We start from the raw sequence: 19371 nt of genomic DNA on the forward strand, positions 1-19371 counted from the left end.
TGTTTGACCTCCGGTTTGGGTTACAGTACCTTCCTCTGGGACCCAGTAGTTCAGGCTCGATCTCTTCCCAGATTATCTTGGTTTGATTCATATGAATGCTTGGTGTAGCCCCCAGGAGAGTGGAAGCTCCCTGAGGCCAGGGTCTCAGTGCTAGCATAGTACCTGGCAAGTAGCTGGTATATAAATGTCACTTGTGGTTGCTTCTTTCTTGCCAAGGCTGGGATTTAAGTCAGATCAAGCCAGTGAGTATCTATTAAGTTGGGATTTAAAAGAAAAATGAGAAGAATTCTGTATAATAATAGCTTGCATATTTGCAGAACAGTAATAGGAGAAAGATTACTGGATTTGGGAGTCAGAACTCTGCCACTAACAACCTGTGTGACCATGGGCAAGCTAGACTTAATTGGTCTGAGTTTCAATTTCCCTCATCTGCAAAATGAGAGAGGGAGGGGTTGGGCTAGATGACATTTGAAATCCCTTATAGCTCTAAATCTGCCCTCAGACACTGGTCATGTGACTCTGGACAAGTGATTTAACCATTCTGTGCCTCAGTTTCTTTATTTGTAAAAATGGGAATACCATCTAACTCAGGGTTGTTGTGAGCATCAAATGAGTTGACATGTGTAATAATTGTTGTTTGGTCGTGTCTGACTTTTCCTGACTACATATGGGGTTTTCTTGGCAAAGATACTGGAGTGGTTTGCCATTTCCTTCTCCAGCTCATTTTACGGATGAGGAAACTGAGGCAAACAGGGTGAAGTGATTTGCCCAGAGTCACACAACTAGTGAGTATCTGAGGCTGGATTTGGGGAGATGAGTGTTTCTTACTCCAGTCTACTGCTCTATCCATTTTACCACTCAGTTGATCTAACACGTTGGTCCAAGAGTAAATGTCAGGTGTCCTCCAGGTCTCAGTCTATGATCCTTTGCAGTGAGAGTGAGCAGGGTCCTTTGTAGGACTCAGAACTAGAACAGACTAATCCTGAGCAGAACAGTATTATCAAGGGCTTGACTGAAATAAGCTTTTACTGAGAACAGTGATGCCAGGCTATGATGAAAAAGAAGTTATTCCAGTTTGTTAACAGTTCTCTGGATGCAACCCGCCCAGAATCTGGTTGGTTCGCACACAAAAGGCAGACTATACTGGATAAGGAAAATGGCAGCCCCTCCTCCTTATCTCACCAACGTCTTCCTGCTGGGACTTAGAGCTGGAAGGGAACTTAGAGGTCAATGGCTGCAACCCACTCGTTGTGTATGTACTGGGCTGGATCAGGGGGTTTCCTTGATGAACCTTAACAATAACAACAATTGTTAGTATTTGTACAGCACTTTAAGATTTGCAAAGCACCTTACAAATATTATCTAACTTGATCCTCTCAATAACCCTAAGAGGTGAATACTCTTGTGATTCTCATTTTACAGATAAGAAAGCTGAGGCAGACAGAGGTTAAGTGACTTGTCCAGTGTCACACAGCAAATCAAGTGTCTGAAGCTGGATTTGAACTTGTCTTCCTGCCTCAATACCAGTGCTCTGTCCACTGCAGTATCATCATCATCTTCATCATCATCATCATCATCATCTCTGACATTTCTATAGCACTTTAAGGCTTGTAGCAACATTCATATACACACATATGTGTATATATGTGTACATATTATGCATACATGTGTGTATACCTATATCTATATCTAGCTCTAAAATCTCATTTGATCCTTACAATATTCTAACCCATAAACCCCAAGATATCCTGTGAGGTTTCAGCTTCAAAATTTACACTCCTTTGGGCAGAATATACCCACAGGTAAGGATGTGATATCCTACTTGGATAAAGGGAAGAGAAGGGAAGAGGGGAGGGGAGGGCAGGGCAGGAAAGGGCAGAGAAGGGCAAGGAAAGGCAGGGTACAGAAATATATACATATATACACATACATGCATATACACACATACACACATATGTATATATTATGTGTACACATGTGTATACACATGCATGTGTGTATTATGTATATACCTATATAATTATATACTTATATCTATCTATAAAATCTCATTTGATCCTTACAATAACTCTATGAGGGTAGGTACTATTATCCTCACTTTAAAGATAGGAAAACTGAGTCTGAGAGAGGTTAAGCAGCTTGCTTAGGGTCACCCTATCAGTCAGTATCTAAGGCAGGATTGGGACTCAAGTCTTCCTAACTGAAAGCTCTCCTCACTATTGCCACCTAACTGCCTAAATCTGGTTACATCACATTTGGTATAAATTATTTGGAACTATTTGGGGGAGGGGAGGAGCCATCTCTTTGGGCTGGCCTATAAAAAGGGGGTCATCTCCCTCTTTTTAACCTTTTTGGAGGACAAACCAGAGTAAGAGAGCTAAGAACAGAGGGCCTCCATGTATGTTTGTGAGGGGAGAGGAGAAAGGAGGTGGGAAAAGTCCAAGTATATCCTGCCCCCTCCCCAGGAACCTCTAATAGCTACATTGGCAGAAGGATAAATGAAAAAGGGTAGGCATATGTTCTCAGTCAAAGCACTTTTATGATGCCCTGAGGACTATTTATGGTGCATCTCAACTACTCAGAACTGATGGAGCTACACTGATTAGAGAGAAGGACATGATCCTAGAGAGATGAGCTGAATGCTTCCATAGTGTTCTCCACAGACCATCATCCACCAATGCTGAAGCCACTGACCATGACTTCAGACTGAAGTCAATCTTTCTCTACAAGAACTTTCAGTTGAAGAAGAGGTTTTCACTATCATTAGGCTCCTTTCATGCGGCAAAGCACCTGGTGCTGATTCTATGCCAGCTGAGATTTACAAGGCAGGGGATCCACTGCTCATACAAAAGCTGACTGAAAGCTTCTGGGTTACAAGGCAAGAGGAGATCATCTCAAAGATGTCTCCATTGCCCATCTCTATAAAGGAAAAGGAAAAGGAAATAGATTGTCCTGTGACAATCATGGTTGGGTGGGGTGTTTAAAGAAGGGGGTCTTTTTCTTAGTCGCTGACCGCAAGATTCTTGCCAGAGTCCTTCTTGATAGGCTGATCCTTCACCTGGAAGATGGTCATCTATCTGAGAGCCAGTGTGCTTTCAGAAAGGGTTGAGGAATAGTCAATATGGTGTTTGTTGCCCAACAACTCCAGGAGAAATCCCAGGAGCAGAACAGAGGTTTGTATACAAAGTTCGTTGATCCGTGTGAGGACTTGTGGAAGATCATGGCAAAATCCAATTGCCTGAGAAGTTCATCAGTATTGTACATCAGTTTCCTGATAGCATGTTTGTACAAGTTCTGGATAATGGACAATGCTCTACCACTTTCCCATGAACCAGTGGAGTGAAGCAAGGCTGGGATTTTGCTCTCACGCTTCTTAGCATGATGTTTTCAGCAACGTTGTCAGATGCCTTCAGTGAGGATGAAAATGGCATCAAGGTCAACTATCACACTTAAGGTAAATTATTTAATTTGAAAAGGCTACAAGCCAAGACTAAAATGTTTTTATACAACTTTTTGTTCACACAATGCAGCTCCCGGGGCTGAGATGCCAACAGAGTATGGATAGACTCTCTGCCACTTGTGCTAATTTTAGCTTGATAATTAACACCAAGAAAACACAGGTGCTCTACCAGCCACCACCACACCATCCATACGTGGAACCAGGTGTTACAGCAAATGGAGAAATTTTGAACACTATGGATAAGTTTACTTACCTTGGCAGAAAGCTTTCCAGAAATGCACATATAGATGACGAGGTTGATACTCACATTGCCAGAACTAGCTCACTGTTTTGGAGGCTCTGAAAGAAAATGTGGGAGAGAAGAGGTATTAGGCTGCCTACCAAACAGAAGGTCTGCAGAGGCATTGTGCTGACCTCATTGTTATGTACCTGGGAAACCTAGACAGTATATGAGTGCCATGCCAGGAAACTGAATTGCTTCCATGTAAACTATCTTAGGAAGATTCTGAAGATGACCTGGCAGGATAAGGGACCAGACACCAAGGTCCTTTCTCTAACTGAACTGCCAAGCATTCAAACTCTACTGCAGAGAGGGCAACTATAATGGGCTGGCCACATTGATCAAATGCCAAATATGCATTTGCGTAAAAGACCATTTTACTGAGAACTCACACAAGGCAAGTGCTCATATGGAGGTCAGAGGGAGTGATAGAAGACCACTCTCAAGGTCTCTCTGAAAAACTTTGGAATCAATTGTGAAACATGAGAAACAGTGGCGCAGGACCACCCAGTATGACATGCCCACATCAAAGAAAGTGCTGTACTCCATGAGCAAAGCAGAATTGCAGCAGCTCAAAAGAAACATGAGATGTGCAAATTTAGAGACATCTCATCTCCAAATGTTCATGTGGACTATTTGTGCTCGACCTGTGGTCGAGAGAAGAACCTTCTGAGTTCTTATTGGTCTCCAATAAGGCAGACACACTGACGCTAACGACTCCAATGGCCAGACACACTGTACCTTGACTCCAACATAGTAATGTCATTTTTCATCCTCTTCGAGAATGAAGGACAACAACCAACCAACCAATGTTCTCAGTCATTGAAAAGAAGATCCCTATCCCCAAGAGATCATAAAAATGGGAAAGGGTCCCACATGTACAAAAATATTTATAGCAGCACTCTTTGTAGTTGCCAAAAACTGGAAGTCAAGGGGATGCCCATCAATTGGGGAATGGCTGAATAAATTATGGTATATGAATGTAATGGAGTACTATTGTGCCATAAGAAATGATGAACAAGAAGGCTTCAGAGAGGCCTGGAAGGACTTATATGATCTGATGCTAAGTGAAAGGAGCAGAACCAGGAAAACTTTGTGCACAGCAACGACCACAGTGTGCCAGAATTTTTTCTGGTAGACTTGGAATTTCGTAATAATGCAAGAACTTATTAAAAAAAAAAAATCCCAATGGTGGATTTCTAAGGCAAAATGCCTTCCACACTCAGAGAAAGAAATATGGAAGCCATTCGCAGAATGTAGCAGATCATGTTTGTGTGTATGCATGTTTTTGTGTATCATGTTTTGATTTGTTATATGATTTCTTCTATGTATAGTGAAAATGTACTCAATAGGAAAGTATATGTAGAACCTATACAGAATTGTATACGGTCATGGGGGGGAGGGGGTAGTGGGGGGTAGGTGTGGGGGGGATAAAATCTTAATTTTTATGGCAGCGATTGTAAACCATTAAAAATAATAAAAAAGAAAAGAAAAGAAGATCCCTTGGTTTACAGAATTGGAATTTTAGAGATACACAAGACTTAGTAATTATTGGAAATACTTTTTTGGCTCCTTCATAAATTCATAGATTTGGAATGGGAAAGGAGTCCAGTAGTCCTAGTCCTAATTTTACAGATGAAGGTACTGCATAGATCAATGCCTTTATGCCCCAGCCTCCATGAATCCTCAGCAATGGAGTGTCGTCATCTGCTTGGATAAGTCTTGGAAGGTTCTCTCTCATGTCTCAGGCATATACATCCTAGGAAGACAACCTTTGCAGCCACTCCAAAAGTCATAACTTGGGTTTATTTTGCCCCCACTTAGAGTTTACTTGAAAACTTCAAGAAAATAGCTTGACCAAAGTTTGTTTCTAAGTGTCAAGAGATATAATAGAAAGGCTCTTTGACTGTCATATAAATACTCGAGATGACTATCTAAATCAAGTACAAAACAACCTTTATTTTAACCCATAGTGAGTGGAGAAAGCACAAAGGTTTCACTGTACCCCATAAACCAAGGGTGAGGAACCTTCAGCCTCAAGGCCACATGTGACCTTCTAGGTCCTTGGGTGCGGCCTTTTGATTGAGTCCAAGATTTACAGAACAAATACTTTTGTTAAAGGGATTTATTCTGTGAGGACTGGATTCAGTCAAAGACCACACTTGAGGACCTAGAGGGCCACATGTGGCCTGGAGGTTGCAAATTCCCCCCCCATGTGAACAATTAACACAGTTCTTCCCCTGCTCTGGTGAGTGCCATCCTGTATCATGCCCTGGGCCCATATAGTCCTCCAGATTAATAGGTGTAGTATGGTTTACACTTTTCTCTGAAGGGAACCAAATTTTGGGATGTCCTGACTTCATATGTAGAATGGGTATTGAATTTCTTGACTTCTCAATGGGTAGAGGAGAGAGGGAAGTGAGGGAGAAAGAGAATTTGAAACTGAAAAATAAAACCAAATTTTTAAAAATAAATTTTTTTTAAAAAAAGGTCATGCCCTGACATTCAGTTAAATCCTGCTGTCAGCTCAGAGATGCACATAAGCCTCCAGCCTAATGCTACTCCCCTTTGGGCCTGAAGTCCTCCCTAGAAGGAAAATGAATTTGTGGTTACAAGGACGGCATATTTCAACATTACAGTGAATCTCTTTGTTTAGGAACCTATGCAGGACTCCAGCCTTATGGTACCATTTAAGGTCTTGAACTCCCTGCCAAAAGGAAAACATACTTGGGATTGCTGAGACAACTCTGTTCCCGTAAGACCTTCATTGTCTGGACAACTCACTATGATAGAGGAGAAAAACGTTTAGTTATTTTTCTCTCCCACGTTGAGGCTCTGTCTCTTGCTTTTTTTTCCCTCCCACCGAGGGAGGGACCAAGTGTGAGCATTCTTTCCTGCTTTCCCCCTTAATCTCCAAAAAAATTGAGCCCTGCCTTGGAATTCTACTTTTAGACTCTAAAAGGCAGGGCATTGGAACTCTTGATCTTTGGATTAAGAGAAAGGAATCTTAAGGTTGATATTGCCCAGGAAAACTCCCATGTTTGTGTGTGTGTGTGTGTGTGTGTGTGTGTAAGAGGCTACCCCCCACTTCTCTAGGAATTTGTGATTATACATGAAGTTCCCCTTTCTCTCCTAGAAGACTGGATCCCCAAATTCTTGAAGCTGGAGTTATTAGAGAGGCAACCATGATGCTGATGCCACCCAGAATACCCATTTCCCTTTCTCTAAGAGGTTGAATTCCCTGAACTCTTTAATTTGGGATTGCTAGAGAAGCAAGTGTGAGGCTGGTATTGTCTAGGAGTTCCTTCTTTTTTCCCTAGAAAGTTGTTTTCCAGGTAACATAGAAAAAGAATTAAAGATTCTATTATAAGGAGGCAAATTTGACTTCTTAGCTATTACCTATAACTAGACCTTAGTTCTGGATGAGTACGTGTTACTTAAAATGTAGCATCCCCTTGTGTCCCTCATGCCTACCTCTGCCTTGGGAGATGCTCAGCTGAAGTACAGCTCCAGACAAGTAAAGGGAAGTTTGGGTTGGGCTTACTTTGAAGCATATGTGTTAAGGAATCCCTTACTCCTAGTTCAGAGCATGTACAACATTTCCTGCTTGGTTTCAATCTAGTACTCAGCCTGGTGAGCCCTATGGCTGTGACCTACTGTTATTGTTTTGTTTGACCTTCTTTCATTCTCAAAGAGGACCATGACATCAGGATGCCATGATACACAAGTCAGTTGGATTTAAGTGAGGAAGGCTGTGCAAAGTCACCAGCCTCACTTTCTCCTCCAGAGTCATCTGGGTCCAGTGGCAAAATGTAGCCCAGGATGACTGAAGATGGCCCTGGATGCAGTGGGAGACAATAGCCTAAGGTCTTTAACAGGTCTCAGTTTGACTGAGGTAACACCCAATCAGTGATTAAGGCTAGGTAAGAAATGAGACAGAGAATGGCCTCTTTCACCTAGTCAAAAACTGGGAGGGAAAGACCCTTTGGAGTTTCTGGCCAAAATAGAAATAATTGGTATTTACCTTCACTCCTAGCCAATCAGGGTCCAAACAATGAGCAAACTGGGTTTGGCCTGGGATCTATTGTTGGCTAATCAGTGAGAGCCAGAGTGATTTGGGTTTAAGGCCTGGTCCTTAAGAAAGAATTCTAGCCCATAAACCCCAAGATACCCTATGAGGTTTCAGTTTCAAAATTTACTTTCCCTTGGGCAGAACACCCACAGGTAAGGGTGTGATATCCTGTTGGGACTGAGGAGAGAGAAAGGGAGAAGAGGGAAAGGGAGGAGAGGGCAGGACACAGATTTAAGAGATTTCCAAAGACCATGGAAGTTACCATGTCCTGCCCCCACGACCAGACACCTCCTCATAGTGGGGCAAAGGGGACTTTGAGTCACTTTATCCTTGTTGCATATCTGTTCTCCCTTGGTTACCCTGCTCAATGTTTTGCAAGTACCTCATTTCAGCCCAAGGTAGAACCTGAACTAAGAAAGTATTGGTATTAGAGCCACCTCCAGTATCATCTGCCATCACCTTTGCTTTTTTGGTTATCCTGTTACATCTTGACTCACATTGGCTTGCAGATCACTAAAACCGCCAGATCTTTTTCAGACATACTGCTGTCTAAGCATCTCCCTTCTCATATATGTGAAATTGATTTTTCTGAACCCAAGTATAAGACATTTATACTTGTCCTTGTGTAATATTCTCTTCTGAGATTAAGCCCCATTTTCTAGTCTGGATCCTCACACTGTCATCCAGGGCATTTGCTGTTCATTTTAGCTTTATCTGCGAAGCAGGTCATCTACTTACCCATATCATTGATAAAAATATCAAAATGAGGCCAACCATAGATACTTTTTCCTGAGAGAGCATTGAATCATTTTTTAAAATACAAATTTTCTTTTTTTTATTACAAACTTAAAGATCATTAAATATGGCTTTGGGATCCAAATGGATTCAAATTCCACCTATGCTTTTAGAGTTTAGTTTCTCAGGATCTATGGCCATGGCAATGTCTAGTTTCCAGGTGTTAGATAATAACTCCCAGAATAGCCCCTAGGATTCTAGATAGTAATTACTAGAATCATAGTGACAAATGGTCCTATTGGGACTGCACCATGAGATAAGGGGTGATACAACATAATATTTACTGCACTTGTACAGAATGACAATACTACTAAAGTTAACTTGTAAGCTTAATGTTGGCAAGATGTTTCCTTTGTCTGTTGCCCTATAAAGCAAGTGGGCACTGGTCAGTGAGTGGGGAAACATGGGGAGGAAATCTGTGTATGCCTTGACTGGCCCCACTGAGGTTTGAGGGGATTTAGGGGAGTGTGTAAGCTGTGCCTGCCTCAACTGTCTCCATTGAGATGCGGGGGTAGTTGCCCCCCCTTATGAGAAAGGTGATTAGGGAATGCTATAGGAGCTAGTACTCTCACTATCAGCAACCCTTCTGAGAAGATTAGACTAGAATAAAGTTGATTATTAACCCCTCCGAAGGTGTCTGCTTGTCTGACCAGATCAAGAGTGAACCTGTTAGAGGTTAGAGTCTGAAAACTCCAGTGCTTCCTGTGTGTTGCCTGTGAAGCAAAGTTCTGAGTTCAAATTTGACCTCAGACACTTACTAGCTGTGTGACCCTGGGCAAGTCATTTAATCTCTGTCTGCCTCAGTTTCCTCCTATGTAAAATGAGGAGTATAATAGCACCTACCCTCTGGGGTTGTTGTGAGGATTAAATGAGTCGATATTTGTAAAACACTTAGCACATAGTAGGCAGTATATAAATGTTAGCTATTCTTATTATTATTACTTATATGACCTTAGAATCTTGGGGCCTCAGTTTCCTCATTTACTAAATGAAGGGGTTGAACTAGATGATCTCTAGCTCTAGATCTCTGAGTATATCTATGAATATTCCAAAATACAAAGGACAGAAAAGAGGACAGAGCACATCTGACATTATTCAAACAGTTGAAAATCCAGTTAACTGTACCATCCCTTACCTCCATCCTGTTCACAATATCATAAAATAGTTTGTCAAAAGCTTAGCTGAACTCTAGGTAAACTATCCCTATCACAGTCTCTTGACTTATCAGTCTATTAAATTTCATAAAAAAAGGAAATGAGGTTAGACAGGCTTGTTGTTGAGTTGTTTCAGTTGTGTCCGAATATTCATGACCCCATTTGGGGTTTTCTTTGCAGAGATACTGGAAGGGTTTGCCGTTTCCTTCTCCAGCTCATTTGACAGATGAGGGAACTAAGGCAAGTAGCATCAAGTGACTTGTCCAGGTCATATAGCTAGTTAAGTGTCTGAAGTTGGATTTGAACTCAGGTCCTCTTGACTCCAGGTATGGCACTCAATCCACTGTGTGCTTTAGACAGGGATGACTTGATGTTAATGGAACCCTGGGCTCTCTGTGGTCAGTGCCTCCCTTTCTGTATACTCACCCACTATTCCTATAATGTTAGTATTTATCTTTGTCCTTTAAAACTACATTTTTATGGCTCCTCTTGCCTTCAGGGCTACAATTAGGGCAGGATGCCTGAAGCTCTACCCCAGGGATTGGATCTGAAGTTTAGACAGCACTGACAGCTTGCCTTCAGAAGGCAGAAAAAGTTCAACTTAAGATGTAGGGAGGAGAATGAGTCAGAATGTTCCCACAGTCCTTCCTGCCTATGGTCATAGCAGAAGTAAACTCCTCTCCAGCCCAGCCTGGACCCTGTTCCCTCCCATTGTGGCTGTTTCCCCAGGACTCAGTTGCCAACATCTCCAGTATCTTAGGGATTCTTCCTATGGAGCTCTATGTACCAAGGTCTGGGGGCTTTCTCTGTCCTCAAACGGATATTTTAAAAAGTTAATTTGAGGGAGTTTTTGTATTACTTAGAAATGCTAGTTACAGATCTCGATCAACAAACATTTTTTAAAGCATCTATTATAAGCCATTCCCTGCTCTCAATCAAATCAAATAAGAGGAGACAATATACAAAGCAAGTTATATACAGGATGAATAGGAGGCAAATAAAAGAGGCAAGACATTAAGAGGGTTTGGGGAAGGCTTCCTGTAGAAAGTGGGATTTTAGTTGGGACTTGAAGGAAGCCAATAAGCAGAGAAAAGGAGGAAGAGGGTTCTAGGTGTGGTGGCCAGCCAGAGAGAATTTCCAGAGCTGAGAGATGGAGCCTCTTGTTCATGGAACAGTTAGCAGGCCAGTATCACTGGAATGAAGGATACAAGGCAGGGAGTGGGGTGCAAGAAAATGGAAAAATAGGAGCGGGGTGCATCATGAACAGAACATTTTGAATTTGATCCTGGAGGCAGTAACAAGCCACTAGTTTACTGAGTAGGGGGGTGACATGGTCAGATCTTCACCTTTGAAAGATCATTTTAGGGGCTGAATGGAGGATGGACTGGAGTGGGGACAGACCTGAGGCAGGCAGACCCACCAGCAGCTGTTGCAATAGTTCAAGTGTGAGGGGAAGAGGGATGGCAATGTTAGAGGAGAGAAGCATTCAGGTGAAATTGATGAGAAAAGCAGAAGTGAAATCAAGAAGAGGTGTTGCCAAGGTGAAATGGACAAGAGATGTTGCAGAGGTGGAACTGACAAGGAGTGTTGTAAATGTGAAATGGACAAGAGATGTTGCAGAGGTGGAACTGACAAGGAGTGTTGTAAATGTGAAATGGACAAGAGATGTTGCAAAGGTGAAATCAGCAGGCCTTGTTAATAGTTTGGATATGGGGGGTAAGAGACAGTCAGGAAGGAGTCCTGGATGACTTCTAGGTTGGGAGCCCAAGGGATTGGGGAGATGGTGTTGTTCTAATAGGAATTATGTCTGACTTTGTATCTTTTTCCCCCAAATGTGTATTTATTTGTTTTTCTTTATTTTAGGGTTTTTTTTTTTTGGCAGGCAATCAGAGTTAAGTGACTTGCCCAAAGTCACACAGCTAAGTGTCTGAGACTGCATTTGAACTCAGGTCCTCCTGACTCCAAGGTCGGTATTCTATCCACTGCATCACCTACTTATACCAATAAGTATCCAATGGCTCTGGATGAGTTGGGTGGCCATCACAGTAGGCTCAAAATGTCAGAAATAAAGCAGTTTACAGAGGAAGGAGCAAGGAGAGGAATGAGGAATCAGGCTAAGATTGGGTGGAATATAAGTAATTTGAGGGCAAAGACTTTTTTTTTCCTATTCCTTTGTATTCCCAAAACCTAACATAGTACCTGCAGGCACTTATAAAATTCTTGATGAAATGAATTGACTTCAGGTTTAAAGCAGAGCTTTAATAAGCTTGAAGACAAACATAGAAGAACATGGTGAAGTCTTTGGACTTTTTCCACTTACCTAAGCTTAAAATCACTGGATTCAGACGCACCCAAGTACCAAACAATGTTGTCATTCTCTCAGTGGGTGCTGGGTAAATACCAAGCTTGGGTGTGTAGCAAGTGTGCTGTATTTCATACAAACCTGTGAGAAATCTGCCTAGGGCTTGCTTTCATATTCATCCATCGCTTTTATGATTAATGACCTAATTTCTCCACCTTGGAAATAGGAAAAATAATCCTCTGCTATGATGTCACAAATTGAAAGAAGAAAACTAGGCAGCAGGGAATGATGGAAGGTTGAATAAAGGTCATACCCACTTTACTTTCTCTGTGACTACTTGGAAATGAACATTTTTTTCAAATACCTAATTCATTCTAGAAACTACAAGCCTAGTCTATTTGTGGACAGTGAGCTTGAGTAAAAGGAGTCAGCAGGATACAATGGAGAGTCTTGGAAGCAGAGGCAAAGGGCCTGGGTCCAAATCTTGGCTTTGTCATTTACTATCTGTGTGACCTTGGGCAAGTCACTTTGGGGGTGGGAATAGATGATCTATAAAGCAATTAGATAGTGCAGTGTATAGAGCCCTAGGTCTGGAGTCAGAAAGATGATTCTTCCTGTGTTCAAATTCAGCCTCTGACACTTACTAGTTGTGTGACTCTGGGCAAGTCACTTAACTCTGTCTGTCTCAAGTTTCCTCATCTGTAAAATGAGCTGGAGAAGTATCTCCGGTATCACTCAAGTATCTTTGCCAAGAAACTACGATCCTATGGAAATGTAACTTTTGTGTCTTGGAAAATTATAGAATATTTATCACAGATTTAATAATTTCCATATTCAAATACTGATGGAAAGTGTTTAAATGGGAGTGAGGTGGATGAGGAGAATCTCTTTTTAGTTTAATAGAGGATAACCAATTCAGTCAAGATGTCTTAGACTGAGATTTACTTCCAATTTTTTTTTTGCAGAAATCTGTCATTCTATATATAGACAACTTTTTAAGTACATCCAAAATTTACTAGATTGGAACTGCAAGTTTTGTTTTACTTTACCTGAAAAATTCTGATCAGATTTAAATACATTTATAAAACAAGCTCAATCTCATTTTGAAAGGAGAGTTCTAAATTACTAAGAGCATGCATATACACGGAGAACTCTGTGTTTAAAGTTCTATTTATATGCGCTTTTCTTTCTCGTATAATTAAATACTCTCAGTCAGTCAACAAGTTTTAATGTAGCACTTACTATCTGCCAGGTATTATGTCTAACATTAGGGATACAAAGAAAGGTTAAGAAATAAAAGCTAAAACCCTCAAGAAGCATATATTCTAATGGGATCTAAAAGATCCCAGCATCTAAATGAGTTAATTCTCTCTCTCTCTCTCTCTCTCTCTCTCTCTCGCTCTCTCTCTCTCTCACACACACACACACACACACACACACACACACACACACACACACACACAGAGTAGTTGAAGGTAATCAAAATACTAGCAACTGGGGAGGCTGGGAAAAGTGTCTTACAGAAAGTGGGATTTGAGCTGAACCTTGAAAGAAGCCAGGGAAACTAGAAGGTACACATAAGGAAGCAGGGTACTCCAGGTATGAGCCCCAGCTAGTGCAAAAGCACAGAGATGAGAAATGGGGTGTCATATTTGAGGCATTTCAAGTAGACCAATATGAGACGAAAGTCCAAGCCTGGAGTAAAGTACAGGGTGACTGCATATTCTCTTGCTATATGTAAGGAAGATTTTGTTATATTTTTAGAGTTTAGTTTCTCAAGATCTGGTTTCTCAGGACATGAGAATGTCAAGTCTCCAGGTGTTTGATAATAACTCCCAGAATAGTTTCAGGGATTCTAGATAGTAGTTCTTAGAATCTTAGTGACAGACAGTCAGTCCTACCGAGCTGTACCATGAGATACCAGAGTGACATAAGTGATACTTACTATGCTTGCACAGAATGACGATATTGCTACAGTTAACCTGTGAGCTTAATGTTGACAAGATGCCTTCTTTGTCTGATTGCCCTATAAAAGTACGTGGGCATTGGTCAGTGAATGGGGAAAAAGCACAGGGAATCTGTGTGTGCCTCAACTGACCCCCATTGAGGCTTGAGGGGATTTAGGGGAGTGCACAAGTGTGCCTGTCTCGATTGACTCCATTGAGACACAGGGTCAGTTGCCCTCCCTTCTTACTGGCCCCTGACAGAAGGGTGATTAGGAATGCTGTAGGAGCTGGTTCTCCCAGAAACCATTTGAGTAGACTAGAATAAAACTGATTATTAACCCCTCTGGAGATGTCTGACCAGATCAAGAGTGAACCTGTTAGAGGCTGGAGTCTGAAGCGTCCAGTGCCTCCTGTGTGTTGTCTGTGAAACACTTGCATGCTCTCTGCTCTCTCCTGGTTCTCTTCTGACCTATCTAACCATTCCTTTCCTGCACCCTCTTCCAGGACCCTCTAACTGGAGGTGTCCTTCAGGGTTCTGGGCTGGACCATCTTTTCTTCTCCTCTCTCCTACCATTTGGTGATCTCATCAGTTTCTGCTGATTTAATGACCATGTCTATGCTGATGATGTCTAGTAGACATCTTAAACTCAGCGTGTCCAAAACAGAACTCATTATCTTACCCCCTAAACCTTCCCACTCTCACTTTCCCTATAACTGTAGAGGGCAACCCCATCCTCCCTGGTCCTTCAGGCTCCCAACCTAGGAGTCGTCGTGAACTCCTCACTATTTCTACACACACATACACACACACACACACACACACACACACACACACACACACACACACACACACACACACACATACCCCTTCCAGAAACAATAAGCTCCAGTGGCTTTTTATTGTCTCCAAGAGCAAATATAAAATTCTCTTTTGGCATTCAAAGCCCATCATAACCTAGTCACCTAGTCCCCTCCTGGGTTTCCAGTCTTTTTACACTTTACTCCCTGATATGTATTCTTTGATCCGGTGACACTGGTCTTGTGGTTGTTCCATGAATAAGAACCTCCCTCTCTCAGCTCCCAGCATTCTCTCTGGCTGTCCCACATCCGTGGAAGGCTCTTCTTCCTCCTCTCTGCCTACTGACCTCTCTGGTTTCTTTCAAGTCCCATCTAAACTTCCACCTCCTCCAGGAAGCCTTCCCCAACTCCTCTTAATTCCAGCACCTTCCTTCTGTTAATTATTTTCTACTTATCCTGATATAGCTCATTTTGTATATATTTGTTTGCATGTTGTCTTCTCCATTAGACTTCTTGAGGACAGGAACATCTTTTATCTCTTTTTGTATCCCTGGTGTTAGTACAGCACCTGCCATATGTTAGGTGCTTAATAAGTATTTACTGATTGATTGATAGTTAGGGGTCAGGTTATGAAGAACTTTAAATGCCAAACAAGAAGACGTCCTATTTGCTCCTGAAGGTGATGAGGAGCCACTTGGGAAAATCACTTTGGCATTTGAGTGGAGGATAGAGTGGGGAGAGATTTGAAGCAGAGACCAGTTAGAAGGTATCAGTCTAGGTAAGAGGTGATGAGGTCCTGTGCTAGGGTTGTGGCTGAATAAATAGAGAGTATGGTACAGATATGAGAGATGTTTTGAGGATAGAAACATCGTCTTAGCAACTGACTAGTTATGCTGGGTGAGGATGGCATGGAATCTGTAAGCCTAGGTGACTGGGAGGATGGTGGTGCCCTAGAATTTGAGGAGAAAGCTGGGTTGTTTTTGACATGTTAAGTATGAGATATCTATCTATGGGACATCCAGTTTGAGATGTCCAAAAGGCAGCTCAAGATTGATGTCTGGAGAACGTTAGGGCTCTATCTATCTATCTGTCTATCTATCTATCTGTCTGTCTGTCTGTCTGTCTGTCTGTCTATCTATCTATCTATCCATATAGATTTAGATATAGATATAGGCATAGATACGGGAGATATATATATATATGTATATATATGTGTATATATACATATATATATATTAATCATCTTCATAGAAATGATAATTGAACCCATGGGAAACTAATGAAATCAGTGAGAGAGTACAGAGAAAAAAGAAGGGAAAGTGATCACAAAGACGGGATGGTGATCATCAGTGTCAAATGCTGTAGTCGTCAAGGACTCTCAGGACAGAAAAAGCCATTAGATTTGACATTTAGGAAATCACTGGTAACTTTTGAGAGAGTAATTTCAGTTGAGTGAGGAAGCCAGAAGCTAGATTTCACAGATCTTTAGAAATGAATGAAATGAGAGGAAGTTGAAGCACTTAGGGTAGATATCTTTCTCAAGGAGTTTCAACATAAAGGGGAGAAGAGATGTATATAGTGGAGATGGATGGATCAAGTGAGATTTTTTTTAAGAATGAAAGAGACATGAGAATGTTTGTAGGTTGTAGGGAAGGAGGCAGTAGATAGAGACCAAAGAGCATGGTTATGATAGTAAAGGAAATTTGTTGAAGTCCAGATGAGATGGAATTAAAGTGCATGTAGAGGTTACCTTTTTATCTGATACTAAAGTGCAGAAGGCATCTGAGTTATGTGAGGTAAGGCTAGCAGGGGGGATTCTCAGCGAAAAATCTCATTTTTTTTCCCAATGGAGTAAGAGGCAGAGTCTTTAGCTGAGAGGGAGAGAAGGGGAACCATGAGAGGCTTGAAGTTTGAAAAGGTAAGAAATAGCCACTATGGAGAGGGAGATAGCAAATCAGAGAAAAGAGAATGTTTGCCCACTTGAGATTAGATTTCCTCCAGCACATGAATAGGAGTGAAGGAGGTAGGTGGTGGGGAAAATCCAGGAGTGTGGCTTGGCAAGGTGTGACTGGCAATGGGAGTGGGAGGCAAGGAAGATGGTGGAGTCTAGTGTAGAGTTGAAATGGTTCACCAAGAAGTCAAGACAGAAAAGGGAGGAGAGTGTAACATATGTAGGGATGACTGCCTGGAAAAGACATGAGGAAGGGAGGCCGCAGTGGTAGTGAGGATGAAGGATAGGGTTAAGGGTTATAAGGCACGGGGAATTATGAGATGATAAAAGATTGTAATTGGATAAAGGGATTTTGGAGTTCACCAACATGGAACAGTCATAGGTGATACCAAGGTCTGAGGTGAATTGAAAGAGTAGGTCATGGGACTTAAGTAGATTGAGGTACAAGAAAGTTAAGGTATTTGAGGGAGGGCTTTCAGTATGTGGGTTGAAGTTTCCTAGGATGACAGCAAGAGGAGAAAAGAGGAGAAAAAGATGGAGGAAAAAAAAGAGGAAAGATTGTGAGACATGCATAGATGATTGTTGTTCATCCTTCCTTCTCAAAGAGGACATAAGGAGAGTGAAGTCTTGACTGGCAAGTGAATTGAATTTAAGTGAGGCAAGGCTGTGCAAAGTCATCAGCCTTACTCTCTCCTCCAGAAAGTCTAGTGGCAAGACATAGGTCAGGATGGCTGGCAATGGCCCTAGATGCAGGGGGAAACCTTGGCTTTTTAAAGCTGAGGTCTTTCCCAGATCTTAGTTTATCTGAGGCAACACCCATTCAGTGATTAAAGGCTAGGCAAAAAAGCATGCTTTACACTTATTGAGGGAAGGGACATGTCCTGGGGAAGGGGAGGGATCTATAAATAATCTCCACCAGAATCAGGATTCAGTGATTAAAAAAGGAAAAGACAGGTTGTGGGGAGCAAGGAGCACTCCAATTATCCCACCATGACCAGTGAGTTAGAAAGTATTGAACAAAATGTACCCTGTGCTAAAAAAAATGGTAGCCAGGGAAGGAGCATTATCAAGAGAACTATGTCTCAGTGAGGGCTAAAAGATGGAAGGAGTGCGGAAGAAAGACTTAAGATAAAAGGAAGTTTGTTGATTATAGAGTAGGTTTTTCAGAGGGCAGAATGGAAGGGGCAGACAGATCTATACTGGGAAATGGGGAGGGGGAAAGGGTTGAGGTGGAGAGGCCTGAGGGAGTGGTGCACAAGGAGGCAAGTGGATTTTGAGCATTGGTCATTAAGGGTTCAGGATCACTGGGATGGGGGGTATCTCAAGGGATGGGTGTATGCTAACTACTGAGCAAAGTACAGACAGAATTATCGGTGGTTGGAGAAAAGTTCTTTGAGGAAACCACAAAATTAGACTGTTTGAGGTCTTTCCTTGAGAGTCAACCTCCTGGCAAATAACGTGTTCTGTGAAAGCTAAGGAGCCCCCAGAAGCAGAGAGAGGTATGGAACAGTCAGGAAGCAAGGAAGTTTCCTTGTTTGCTCTGGAAGTCTTGGGGTACTAAAGATGGAAGAAATCTTATCTTACAGGATGGTCCCAAGCTGGTCTTGAGGGAGGGTCCTGCTGTGGTGGGAGGTGGTCAGTGCTCCCTCTACTCCATGAGTAGCACGGGTCTGGGAAAGCACTGGGTCATCCAGGGCTGTTGCAAGAGGCACTGAGTTGGGGTCCAAGAGACAAGTTAGTTATTCTGATGGGAAACTATTCACTTGTAATTCAACTGGCAAACGTGTTAAAGCTAGGTAGGGAGCTTGGGGGAGCAAAAGGGGGTATAATAAAAGACTTTTGTAATGGCAAAATAAGTTGCTTAGCATAGACACGCTGAGTTTTTGGGAGCCTGACTGAAGCTTCACAGAGCCCTTATTTGTTAATGCATTGTAGGTTCACATCAGCAATTATCAGGCAAAAAGGCAGATTCCATGAAGGAAATGAAGGAATTTGGTAGAGAGAACTCTGGACTTGAGAATCCCAAAGACCTGGGTTTAAATCTCACCTCAAACACCTCCCAGCCATGTGATAATAGGTAAGTCACCTGGGTTCTTTCTCAAGTCTCAGTTCTCTTCTTTATAAAATGGTGGCACCTAGTTTCCAAGGTTCTTGCCATGATCAACTGAGATAAAAAATACATACAGTACATTCCCAACTCTTAAAGCCTATAGAACTATCAGCTGTTGCTTTCTTCCTCCTCATCAGTCAGGAAGCTTCTCCTTGAGCATTATACAATTTAAGGAAACTCAAGATTACTTTGTATTCCCATAGGGGAGTGCCTGTCTTACCACCTACATACTTCTACAGGTAAATGACATAATGCTCTCTATTTGAATAACCTGTATTATAAGTTACCTTCCTTTTGACCCAAGGCAAAGATTGGAAACATACCTCCACCTATTTCAAACTCTTCCATGATGTGAAAGGTTCTTGGTTATTACCCTTTACTTCTTACGCCTAGCAACCAATCATCACACAGACAAGTTTGAACAGCCACGTATTGTTCCACCCATGAGACACCCCACACCCTAGTGACATATGCAGTAGCTGTAAAAATTGAGGACAGCTTGT

Source organism: Notamacropus eugenii, chromosome 4 (assembly GCF_028372415.1).
Source record: "Notamacropus eugenii isolate mMacEug1 chromosome 4, mMacEug1.pri_v2, whole genome shotgun sequence".
In the NCBI taxonomy this organism is placed as follows: Eukaryota; Metazoa; Chordata; class Mammalia; order Diprotodontia; family Macropodidae; genus Notamacropus; species Notamacropus eugenii.